Source organism: Mus musculus, chromosome 11, assembly GCF_000001635.26.
Source record: "Mus musculus strain C57BL/6J chromosome 11, GRCm38.p6 C57BL/6J".
In the NCBI taxonomy this organism is placed as follows: Eukaryota; Metazoa; Chordata; class Mammalia; order Rodentia; family Muridae; genus Mus; species Mus musculus.
Genome location: NC_000077.6, coordinates 28950903 through 28960902, shown reverse-complemented (window position 1 = coordinate 28960902; position 10000 = coordinate 28950903). Strand labels below are relative to the sequence as shown.

Here is a 10000-nt window from a genome sequence, read left to right as displayed (position 1 = left end):
CAACCAGATTGTATTTAGTGGTGAGTTGAGGTCATTTATGTTTAACTATACAACTGAGAGACCCTTACTAGTTTGTATCATTTTGTTGATTATTTTGTTTGGTTGAATTGTTGTTTATTCTTTACTTTCCCCTTACTCTAGTATTAGAGTTCTGTTGGCTTAATTTGTTGTATATGAAGCACTCCTTCTAAGCTCCCCTCAGTTAATATGTTCCTCTAATAAAAATTTAGTTTTTACTGTACACTTTGTTTGATACTGTCTTTCTTCTTCCTAGGTGTATAATATTCTTTTACATATTGTTTGCAGTGCTGGTTCCATAGTCAACAATGATCTTGGTTTATACTTGACTTGAAATATCCTTAGTTCTCTGTCAATTTTAAAAGATGTCTTGGATGTATATAAGAATCTTGGTTTGTAGTTACTTTTGGGCTTAGGAAATATAATTAATATATCATTCCATGCTTCCCTGAACTTTATACTTGCTGATGAAAGACTGTACATTATTCTGTTGTTTCTACCTTTGTAGATGAGCTGGTGGTTTTCCCTTTCAACATTTTAATATCTTTTTACTGTTTTTTAAAATATATTTTCTTCATTTACATTTCAAATGCTATCCCAAAAGTTCCTTATACCCTCCCCCCACCCCGCCCTGCTCCCCTACCCACTCACTCCCACTTCTTGACCCTGGCTTTCCCCTGTACTGGGGCATATAAAGTTTGCTAGACCAAGGGGCCTCACTTTCCAATGATGGTTGACTAGGCCATTTTCTGCTACATATGGGGCTAGAGACACGAGTTCTGGAGGTACTGGTTAGTTCATATTGTTCTTCTACCTATAGGGTTGCAGACCCCTTTGCCTCTTGGGTACTTTAGCTCCTACATTTGGGACCCTGTGTTCCATCCTATAGATAACTGTGAGCATCCACTTCTGTATTTGCCAGGCACTGACAAAGCCTCACAGGAGACAGTTATATCAGGGTCCTTTCAGCAAAATCTTGCTGGCTTATGCAATAGTGTCTGCGTTTGGTGGCTGAATATGGGATGGACACGTGGGTGGGGCAGTCTCTGGATGGTCCATCCTTTTGTCTTAGCTCCAAACATTGTCTCTGCAACTCTTTTCATAGATATTTTAATCCCTATTCTAGGGAAGAATGAAGTATCCATGAGTTGGTCTTCCTTCTTTTTTAAAAATTTTTTTATTAGGTATTTTCCTCATTTACATTTCCAGTGCTATCCCAAAAGTCCCCCATACCCTTTCCCCCACTCCCCTACCCACCCATTCCCACTTTTTGGCCCTGGCGTTCCCCTGTACTGGGGCATATAAAGTTTGCAAGCTTTTTTAAGCTATAGTGTGTCACAGAGAGCTTCTTCTCTGGTCATTTGTATTTGTGGTTTTTAAAGTCTTTACTGTTTGAATGTCATTTCTTTCTCTACAATTGTAAAAATGAAATGCTATTTTTGTTTAAACAGATCCTCTACATGTTCAATATTTATTGCAGATACTTCTGGCCCACAAGGTCTTAGATGTGATCTCTTAGTCACTTGAGTTTCTGCATGATTTAGTTACATTCACTTGTTCCCATTTCCCTTATTGACCTCTGAGTGTCCTGTTTTTAACCTTGACTTCTATGCTTGATATTAAGTCTATGAACAGTTCTCTTTGTTGTGTATTTGTATATGATTCATTGGGTTTCTCACTTCTAGTGCTTTTGTCTTTTTCTCCTCAACCCCTGTTTCCTTGCTGAACTTTTCCCAAGTTGCTAACCTGTTCATCCATGATCCTGCTTTTGCCATGCATTCTGTTGACCTTTTAGACATTTCTCTCCGGATCCTATACTGAATTCACCTACTTGTTTGTATCCTCATTTATGTCATTTATTTTTTGTAACAGAAAACCTTTAAAACCATCATCTGGCATGTCACCTATTTAACTGTGTTTGAGATCAATAAGGAGTTACCATCTCTTTCAGGAGTCATGTTGCCTTGGCTTTCCATGTTGCATGTTTTCTTTGATGTACATTTCTATGGTACTATTTGTGTATCTGTTGACTGGAATACCTTTGTTTTCTCGAGGAGTGGGAGTATCTTTTTACTGAGCAACCCACTCTTGGCTGAACTCAAGAGCAATTCAGCAAGGAGAAAACCTACGATTTTGGGAAAAAGTTTCTACCATGAAGCTGCAGAGGCTTTCTCTGATTGACCTCTCTGTGTTGATTTTTCTCTTTCTCTTTGCTCTTCCATTTAATGTTTAATTTCCTTTGTGATTATTATAGTGTTCCTCTTCTTAAAATAGAGTTGTTCTTTTCTGTCTTTGACTTTCTTCACTTGATCATAAGGAGACAAGATCTAGTTCCACCATCTTACCTGGAAGCAGCTTAAAAGGACAAACACTTGACAAAGAAACCATCTCAATTTGACCAATTTAAAAAATGGATTCTGTTTCAGAAGGGCTCACATGACATTACAGTTTCTTTCCCACTGGTTAATTAAGTGGGCACTATTGGAACGTGATCTTTATTTCCTACCTACTTGGTTTATTCCAACTAAGCATAATTTCCACTAATTTATTGGAAATAAAATAAATTATGAGCAATGTCCTAAAGATTCAGATTCTGGGACTAGAATTCTGAAAAGGAAGTCTTCAGGGATCTGGAGAAATGGCACTATAATTAAAGTATACATTAATCCTCTAGAGGAACTGAGTTTGTTTGTTGGCACCTGTGTAGAGTAGTTCTCAGCTGCCTATAGCACCAGATCCAGAGAGTCTGGCTTCCTCTTTCAGCCTCTGTGGGCATATACTCATACACATGTATCCATTATTAAAAATAAATCTTTAAAAGGAAATAATCATTGTGGCTGCTTATCTTATGTTAACTTGGGTCCCCAAAATTGTTTGCATAGTCACCATGTAGGAGCTGGGGAATAGCGGCCCCAAGACGGCTCCCAAACTGGGCCCAGGGCAGCCAAGATGAAATATAGAATTTTGTGACTAATAACTTGGAAATATTGGAGGGAGGTGGGGGTTAGGAAGTAGCCCAGCCATTGAGCTGTTTTAGGCACAACAAAATATAAAGGCTGTGTGTGTGTATGTGTGTCCTTTATTTGGGTACCTAGAACATTGAGGCAGGTAGCAAGGAACACCATCGCCGCCCTGGGATCAATGAAGTAAATAATTAGGTACTCCTACAAATTATCTAGGAGAAAAATCCAAATTCTTTTTTTTTTTTTTTAAGCTTTTATGAACTTTATTTTTCTTCCACCTTTTTTCCCTTTGCTCAGGCGTCTGCAGAGCAGCTCAGGACCACTCAGTGGTGGCTCCAAGCCACTCCGTGGCCTGCGCTGTGGGAGCTGCTGACCAATCCTCAGTGGCTGGCAGTGCTCTCCAGTCTTCCGTGGGGAACTGATGGATGGGCACAGAGTGAACCTGCATACCCTCAGACCAGTCGGCCACCTCAGGCTGAGCAGCAGTGAACTCAGGAGCTGGTGCGGTCCATTCACCCTGGAATTCCTCCTTGGTCACAGCCTTCTCAGCAGCAGCCTGCTCCTCCTTCTCAATCTCCTCTGGGTCTCTGTAGAAGTAAAGATCAGGCACAACCTCCCATGGGTGCTCACGGGAGATAGTACCTCGCATGCGGAGTACTTCCCTGGCCAGCATCCACCAAGTCAGACCCACAATGTGAGCTCCATTGTCGCGTGGGATGGCAATGGACACATAGCACAGCAGAGAATCTGTGTTACACAGCATAATGGTGGGCAGGTTGACATATGAGGCCTCTGTGAGGGGTTGGTGGTCAGCCCTGGGATCAGTTACCACTAGAAGCCGTGGCTCCCTGAAGGCTGCTTGGACCTAGTTAGTGAAAGTCCTAGGTGTGAAGCGATTGGACCTTCACAATCTCCTGTGGCAGCAGCAAACTTAAGCACAGGTCCCTGGCCAGTGTTCCTGAAGGAGATGACGCTGACGTCAGCAGGGTTCTCAATGGCAACAATAGCTCGAGCTGCGAGCAGCAGCTTCTCCCAGGTCCTCTTCACATTTATGATGTAGATACTGTCACTTTTCCTTTTTGTAGATGCACTGCTCCATCTGAAAGTCAAGGTTGGTGTCACCTAAGTGGGTTCTAGCAGCAAGGAATTTGAGGACACCCTCCTCCTTCATCTGCAGGACGTCAAGGGCTCTGGACATTGTGTAAGTTTCCCTTTAAGTTACGATGGAAACAGAGAACAACATCGTATAGACCCAACCCCGGGTAGCATGGAAAAGCCCAAATTCTTGAAAAAATATTATCTTTGTATAGTTAGAGTTCTTAAACTGGAAACAACGATGTAAACTAGATAAATATTAAATAGTGAATTAAATTGTAGGTTGAGGAGGCTCTTGAAAATGAAAAAACTGATTAATTTTAGTTTAAGTAAGCAGTTCTATGACAAATTACAAGAAAGGAAATGCCCCACCTTTTGTATATAGGAAGTCCCTTTAGTTTTAGTATGTCTGGGAGGTCATTTTGTAAAGCAATCTTTTGCACATTTGTTTAATCTGTGCATGTTGAGCCTACATAGGCAGTGCCATGTCAAGGAGATTGGAGCCCTTGGGCCCGAGCAGCTTGGACTCAAGTCCTTTTACTAACTGTAGGACTTGCAGGACCTTGGGAGATTACTTAATACCATTGAGTTCTTGTTTCCTCATTTCTCAAACAGGATAATTACTACAAGGTTGTGAGGACTCTGTGTAAACCAAGCATCCGAATAATTCCACCTATCACCAGTATCACTAGGTTCAAAAAAGGAGGTTTTTTTTTTTTTTTTTTTTTTTTTTTTTTTTTTTGCTTAATCAAACACACACACACACATGCACACACACACACCTTCTTAATTTTTATGTATGGTTGGTGTTTAGTCAATGTTCTTTTCTGCATCAACTGTTTAACTTCTACCCATTTCCCCCTTGAAGGTTCTACAGCTCTGCACACTGCAGTTTGGGATGATTAAGATAATTAACTATAACATGTTATTATATTATGACAAGGTGACAAGTTATAGATTGTAGACACTAAAAATAGAGGCAGCACACAGAACAGAAACATTCTGAGAAGGTACTTGTAAGGATGTCATCTTGGTAATGCTTTTCCATGTCTCCTCTTGTTTCAATCAGGTAAATGCTGATATTGGACTTAATTCCTAGTTTCTTTCCAGGGCTCCAGATATATGTGACTCTTTGTCCTGTATGAAGTTCTTCTTTGGCAGTTGGTTTTACTTTTATGGTGCCATATAATCTTGGGCTGTTTTCAGATAGACTGGCATAAAGGTAATCACCTATTTTGCCCACTGGGGACTGTTATTGGAACCCACAGTACAAATGTAAAGCCACTGAGGAGAGAAGTATGTAGTGGTATAAGCACTGTTAATTACAGGAGCAGTGGTGAAATGACAAAACAAGGTGCTGAGTTGAGAGGCCACTGGAGACCAGCTTAATGCTAACAGCTACTTAGTAACTTCTTATTGACCTGAAGTTTCTTCAGGCAATAGATTCCAGATTCAAGCTGCTTGGAATTTCTATCTCCTTTAATTCTGATTTTCATGATCCTGTCCCCTAAAATTGAGAAAACGATATAGCTTACAGGCATATTTGTTACCAGCGTTGAATATCACTAATCATATTCAAATTGCTTGGCTGAACACTGAGTAAATATTTGCCAGTATTCGAGAAGAATGCCAAGGAGTTTTGAAGTTTTAAGAGGAATGTTGCTTAGGCAAGAGTGGGGGAAGGGTGGAATAACTCCTGTTCACAGAACTGTGAAGCCAGATTTTGAAACTCTGAGTTGAATGTCTCCAAAAACTACCACGTGACTAACATGTTCACCGTTTTTGTGTTGGCAACTGCATCCTTCATGCTGCCTTAGAACACTTCTGTTGACACTTTGGAAGAGCAAGAATTCTCCTCTACTGGTTTGGGTTTTGACCTGTGTTTGAAAACGGCATCATGGAAAAGTAGGTCTGAGGGGGTGTGAAGTAAAGCCCCTGACCTCACACTGAGGGCTCAGCAAGTTGCTTCATGTTGGCAGTTTGCAGCCACCTCTGCTCTGTCAGCTTGTTTGAAGCACCCATAAAACAAAACAGGCTCATTAAATATAAGAGGGTAAGTGAAGCTGGCAGTTGTGCCTATTCAAATAGGCTTTCTTCTTTAGATGTTTACACTCTAGGAAAATAAAAAGTAAAAGGCAAATATCTGCTTATCACTGGCTATTCAGAGCCTCCCTTTTGGAGTTAGTGAGGTCAGCCAGGCTTTGGAAGATGAAGATGTTTTGCCCCAGTCCTGACACTAATCTGGGCCACTAAAGTCATAACACAGTGAAAAAGCAGACAGGGATTTCATGTATCACATTTACATGTAAGGAGAAGACCATCTTACATAGGTTTGTCTCTGCTTGGACTGACAAGTCCAGCAATATGTCTGTCTTGTAGATAACCCTCCTTAGCGCTTTCCACTCTCTGGCTCTCTTCCTTCTTGACACCCTGCCCCAACAACCACACACAAATTTGGTTTCTTTTTTGAACCTACAGTTTCCACTTCTTAATGAGCTAAAGGGGTGCTAAGATGTATAGACAACTTTAATTCTCAAAATCTTAGTTGGTCATCTATTGGATGGAACACAGGGTCCCCATTGAAGGAGTTAGAGAAAGTACTCAAGGAGCTAAAGGGGTCTGCAACCCCGTAGGAGGAACAACAAGATGAACTAATCAGTACCCCCCAGAGCATATGTATAGTCTCTAGCTGCATATGTAGCAGAGGATGGCCTAGTTGGCCATCAATGGGAGGAGAGGCCCTTGGTCTTGTGAAGATTATATGCCCCAATATAAGGAAATGCCAGGGCCAGGAAATGGGAGTGGGTGGGCTGAGGAGCAGGGCAGGGGAGGGTATAAGGGACTTTTGGAGAGGAAACTAGGAAAGGTGATAGCATTTGAAATGTAAATGAAGAAAATATCTAATAAAAAAAATCTTAGTTGGGGAGGTAAGCTGTAATGATATTGGACATAAGTAGGCAAATGTGAGGTAACTAGAACTCAGCCTTGAGAGATGGAATTGTTTCTGACTGCGGGAAAGAGCATTCCAGAGTGGGTAGGGGGAAGGGAGAAGCTGGACCAGTAGCACAGAGCTCTTTCTAAGCAGTGGATACATTTTGGGTGTTCCTTAATTTGGCCTGAGGAATATCTGAGGCTGTTGACATCTTCCTTCACCTTGAAGTGCTGTCTTGGCTTCTGGGACCCCATTCTCATCTAGGATTTCTCTCCTCTGCTTTCTTGATGGCATTTTGCAGTCTCACCTCCAGTTCTCTATGACTGTATATGTGGTGCTGATGCTGCAGGACTGTCTCCAGCCAGGTTGCTCTTCTAGCATCCAGCTGTCCATGCCTGTCTCCAGTCTACTTTCCTGTAGCTGACTCTTCCCTAGTTTGGAATGTTCAACTACAAATGAACTCATTATCTTTCTAGAGCTCCTTCTTTTTCAGTTTTGTATCTCTGTGCATAAAATGCAGTGAATTATTCCAGAAAGGCAGCAGCCACATGAAGTGATGCTGACCCCTTCCTTCTCATCAGCTCCACAGAGAAAGTTGTCTCTTCGGGCCAGTTCACAAATATTTTGCTTGGATGGCAGCAGTAGACACTTTTTTTTTCTTCAAATTTCATCTATTTTTTTCACTGCACAGCACCTAGAAGGTTTCCCCAAAAGTTCAAATATTATTTTCAGTTGTTTTTTCCTTCAGGTCATGTGGCATTCCCCTTGTTGTAAGGATAGTGTCTACATCCCTCTACAAGGCTTGTTCTTTTCTTGTTCTGGCTCTGTTGATTTCTCTTGCCTCTTCTCCTGCTACCAATTCTCAACCCCTTGAGCTTCACTCATTCTGGAATGTTTTTGTGATGAATTTTCATATTTCTGGAATTCTGGATATGCTCTCCCTACTTAGCATATTTTTCTATGTTCTTTCTATAATCAGCTGGAGAATTACTGCTTTATTAATTCATTATCTGTCACTGTAACAAACACTTGCAGTTAGAAACTTATAAAGACTAATTTTATTTATTGTATTTAATGCAGTTTTGAGGATGGAAATTCAAGACTGTATAGCTCAGTAATGACAGCTTATGGTATGGCCTGACACAATATGCTGAGTGTTGAACTGAGAGGGATAAGTCACAGAAACAGGATAGTACAAAGATTGGGAACAAAAATGACCCACTCAGTGTACACTTACTGCAATCCCATAATAAGCTTAGTCATCTCTGTTTCTAGTGATCCACTCACCCTGTAGCAAGCCCCCACATCCTACATGGTTCATTACTTCATGCTGCCACATTAGAAACCATGCTTCCCATGCAGAAACCTTTAGTAGACACTGAAACCACATTTGAACCACAGTAACTGCTCATATTATATTCTGCTGGCTGCTTGCTTTCTTATATCCCATTATACCAATCTTTTTAAAATTCTGTAACATGTTAGACATCCAGTAAGATTCCCTTTTTGGTGAACAAATCAGTCGAGAACATGAAGCATTCTTTTAGAATGGTAGCTCAGACAGTGTGACTGGAGCATAGGCTATGGAAACAATAAAAACAAGCCCTATGAAAGAAAGGATTTGAGGTTCTTAAGTTGTAGCTTCTGAACACAAGTTCTGTGAGGAAGAGGCCAATGTAGGATTTTTAGTGGGGAATTCCCTTGGGATTAATAGTTGTGAAGGAATGAAAGAAACAGGATAGGGCAGAGGAAACATTGAGCTAGATGCAGTTGGAAAAGGAACTTCAGCTGGTCCTGTGTGAAGCTGGCAAAGCACTACAAAGTTGTCTGAGATTGAGGCAAGGGAGCTTAGCCTTTGTGTTCCTCACAGCCAGCATTGCATGTAAACTGCCTCCTGGGAGAAGATAGAACTGGAGACAAACAGCTCCTATTGCCAAAGGAAATTTCTGGAAAGGGATTCAACTGTGACCCGTCAGTAGCCAGAATTGCTGACATCGAGGGGAATAAATATCCTGGTGTGAAGGGGAGGAGGAGGATACCATAGCATTCATTACCTTGGGCCTAGTTTATGCCAGAATGAGCAATTTATACTTTATTTGATAGGCTATGGAATACCATAGACAGTGTTTACTTTGAGAAGTAATGTGAGTCAGAGTGTATTGGGAAGATTAATCTAGCTGGGATGTTTGGATTGGATTGGAGGAGGGGAAACTAGAGTCAGAAAGGCCAGTGGGAGACTTTTAAAACAGTGCAGGCAAGGAAAGAAAGGCCTAAGCAAGGATGCTGGCAGTGGAAATGGAAAAGGTGTGTGGTACAAGAGATACAGTAATGCTAGATTCACAAGTTCTGGTGACTGAAGGTGAGACATCTGAAAGGAGAAGCCAAAGCTAGTGACCCAGCTGAAATGTGAGGATGATGGCTCTGGCATTAGGAACTGAAGGGCAACACATGCCCATGGATAGATCTGCTCAATTAAGGACATCCTTCTTTAAGAAGTTGAATTATTGATTGTGGATGAACTTGAATGACAGGCTAAGTGACGAGGAGCGTACAAGAATTTAGGAGGCTTTTGGTAAAATTCTGCCTCTGCTTCTAAAGAATGTCCCATTTATTGCCAGTGTGCAGGTCTTCATAAACCCATACAGGTGAGCTCTCCACTTAGAGACACTCGGTACCTTCCCATGTAACTGTGCTGAAGTAGACTACTGGTCATTGGCAGTGTTTTAGCCAATATGTTCTGAGTGTTTTGCATCCAGTCTTTTACATATCAACTTTTGCTGAGACCCAAAGAATCTCTGACCCTAATTGGTCAGTGGCTCACTGTAAAAAGTAAGTATCATGTATCTGCAAGTGGTAAGTCAGTCTGTGTAGTCCAGCCTGCCCCAGACACTGCTGAAAAGCTTGACCTTGGTCTATAAAACTGTCAAGAGCTGAGACTTGAACTGTTTCAACACCAAATAACTTGTTAATGAAATGACTGGGACAATGACAG

General features: G+C 41.3%; 1 pseudogene; it reads right to left on the bottom strand.

Annotated features, from left to right (window-relative positions):
- Nucleotides 3231–4248, bottom strand: Rpsa-ps5 (ribosomal protein SA, pseudogene 5; annotated as a pseudogene).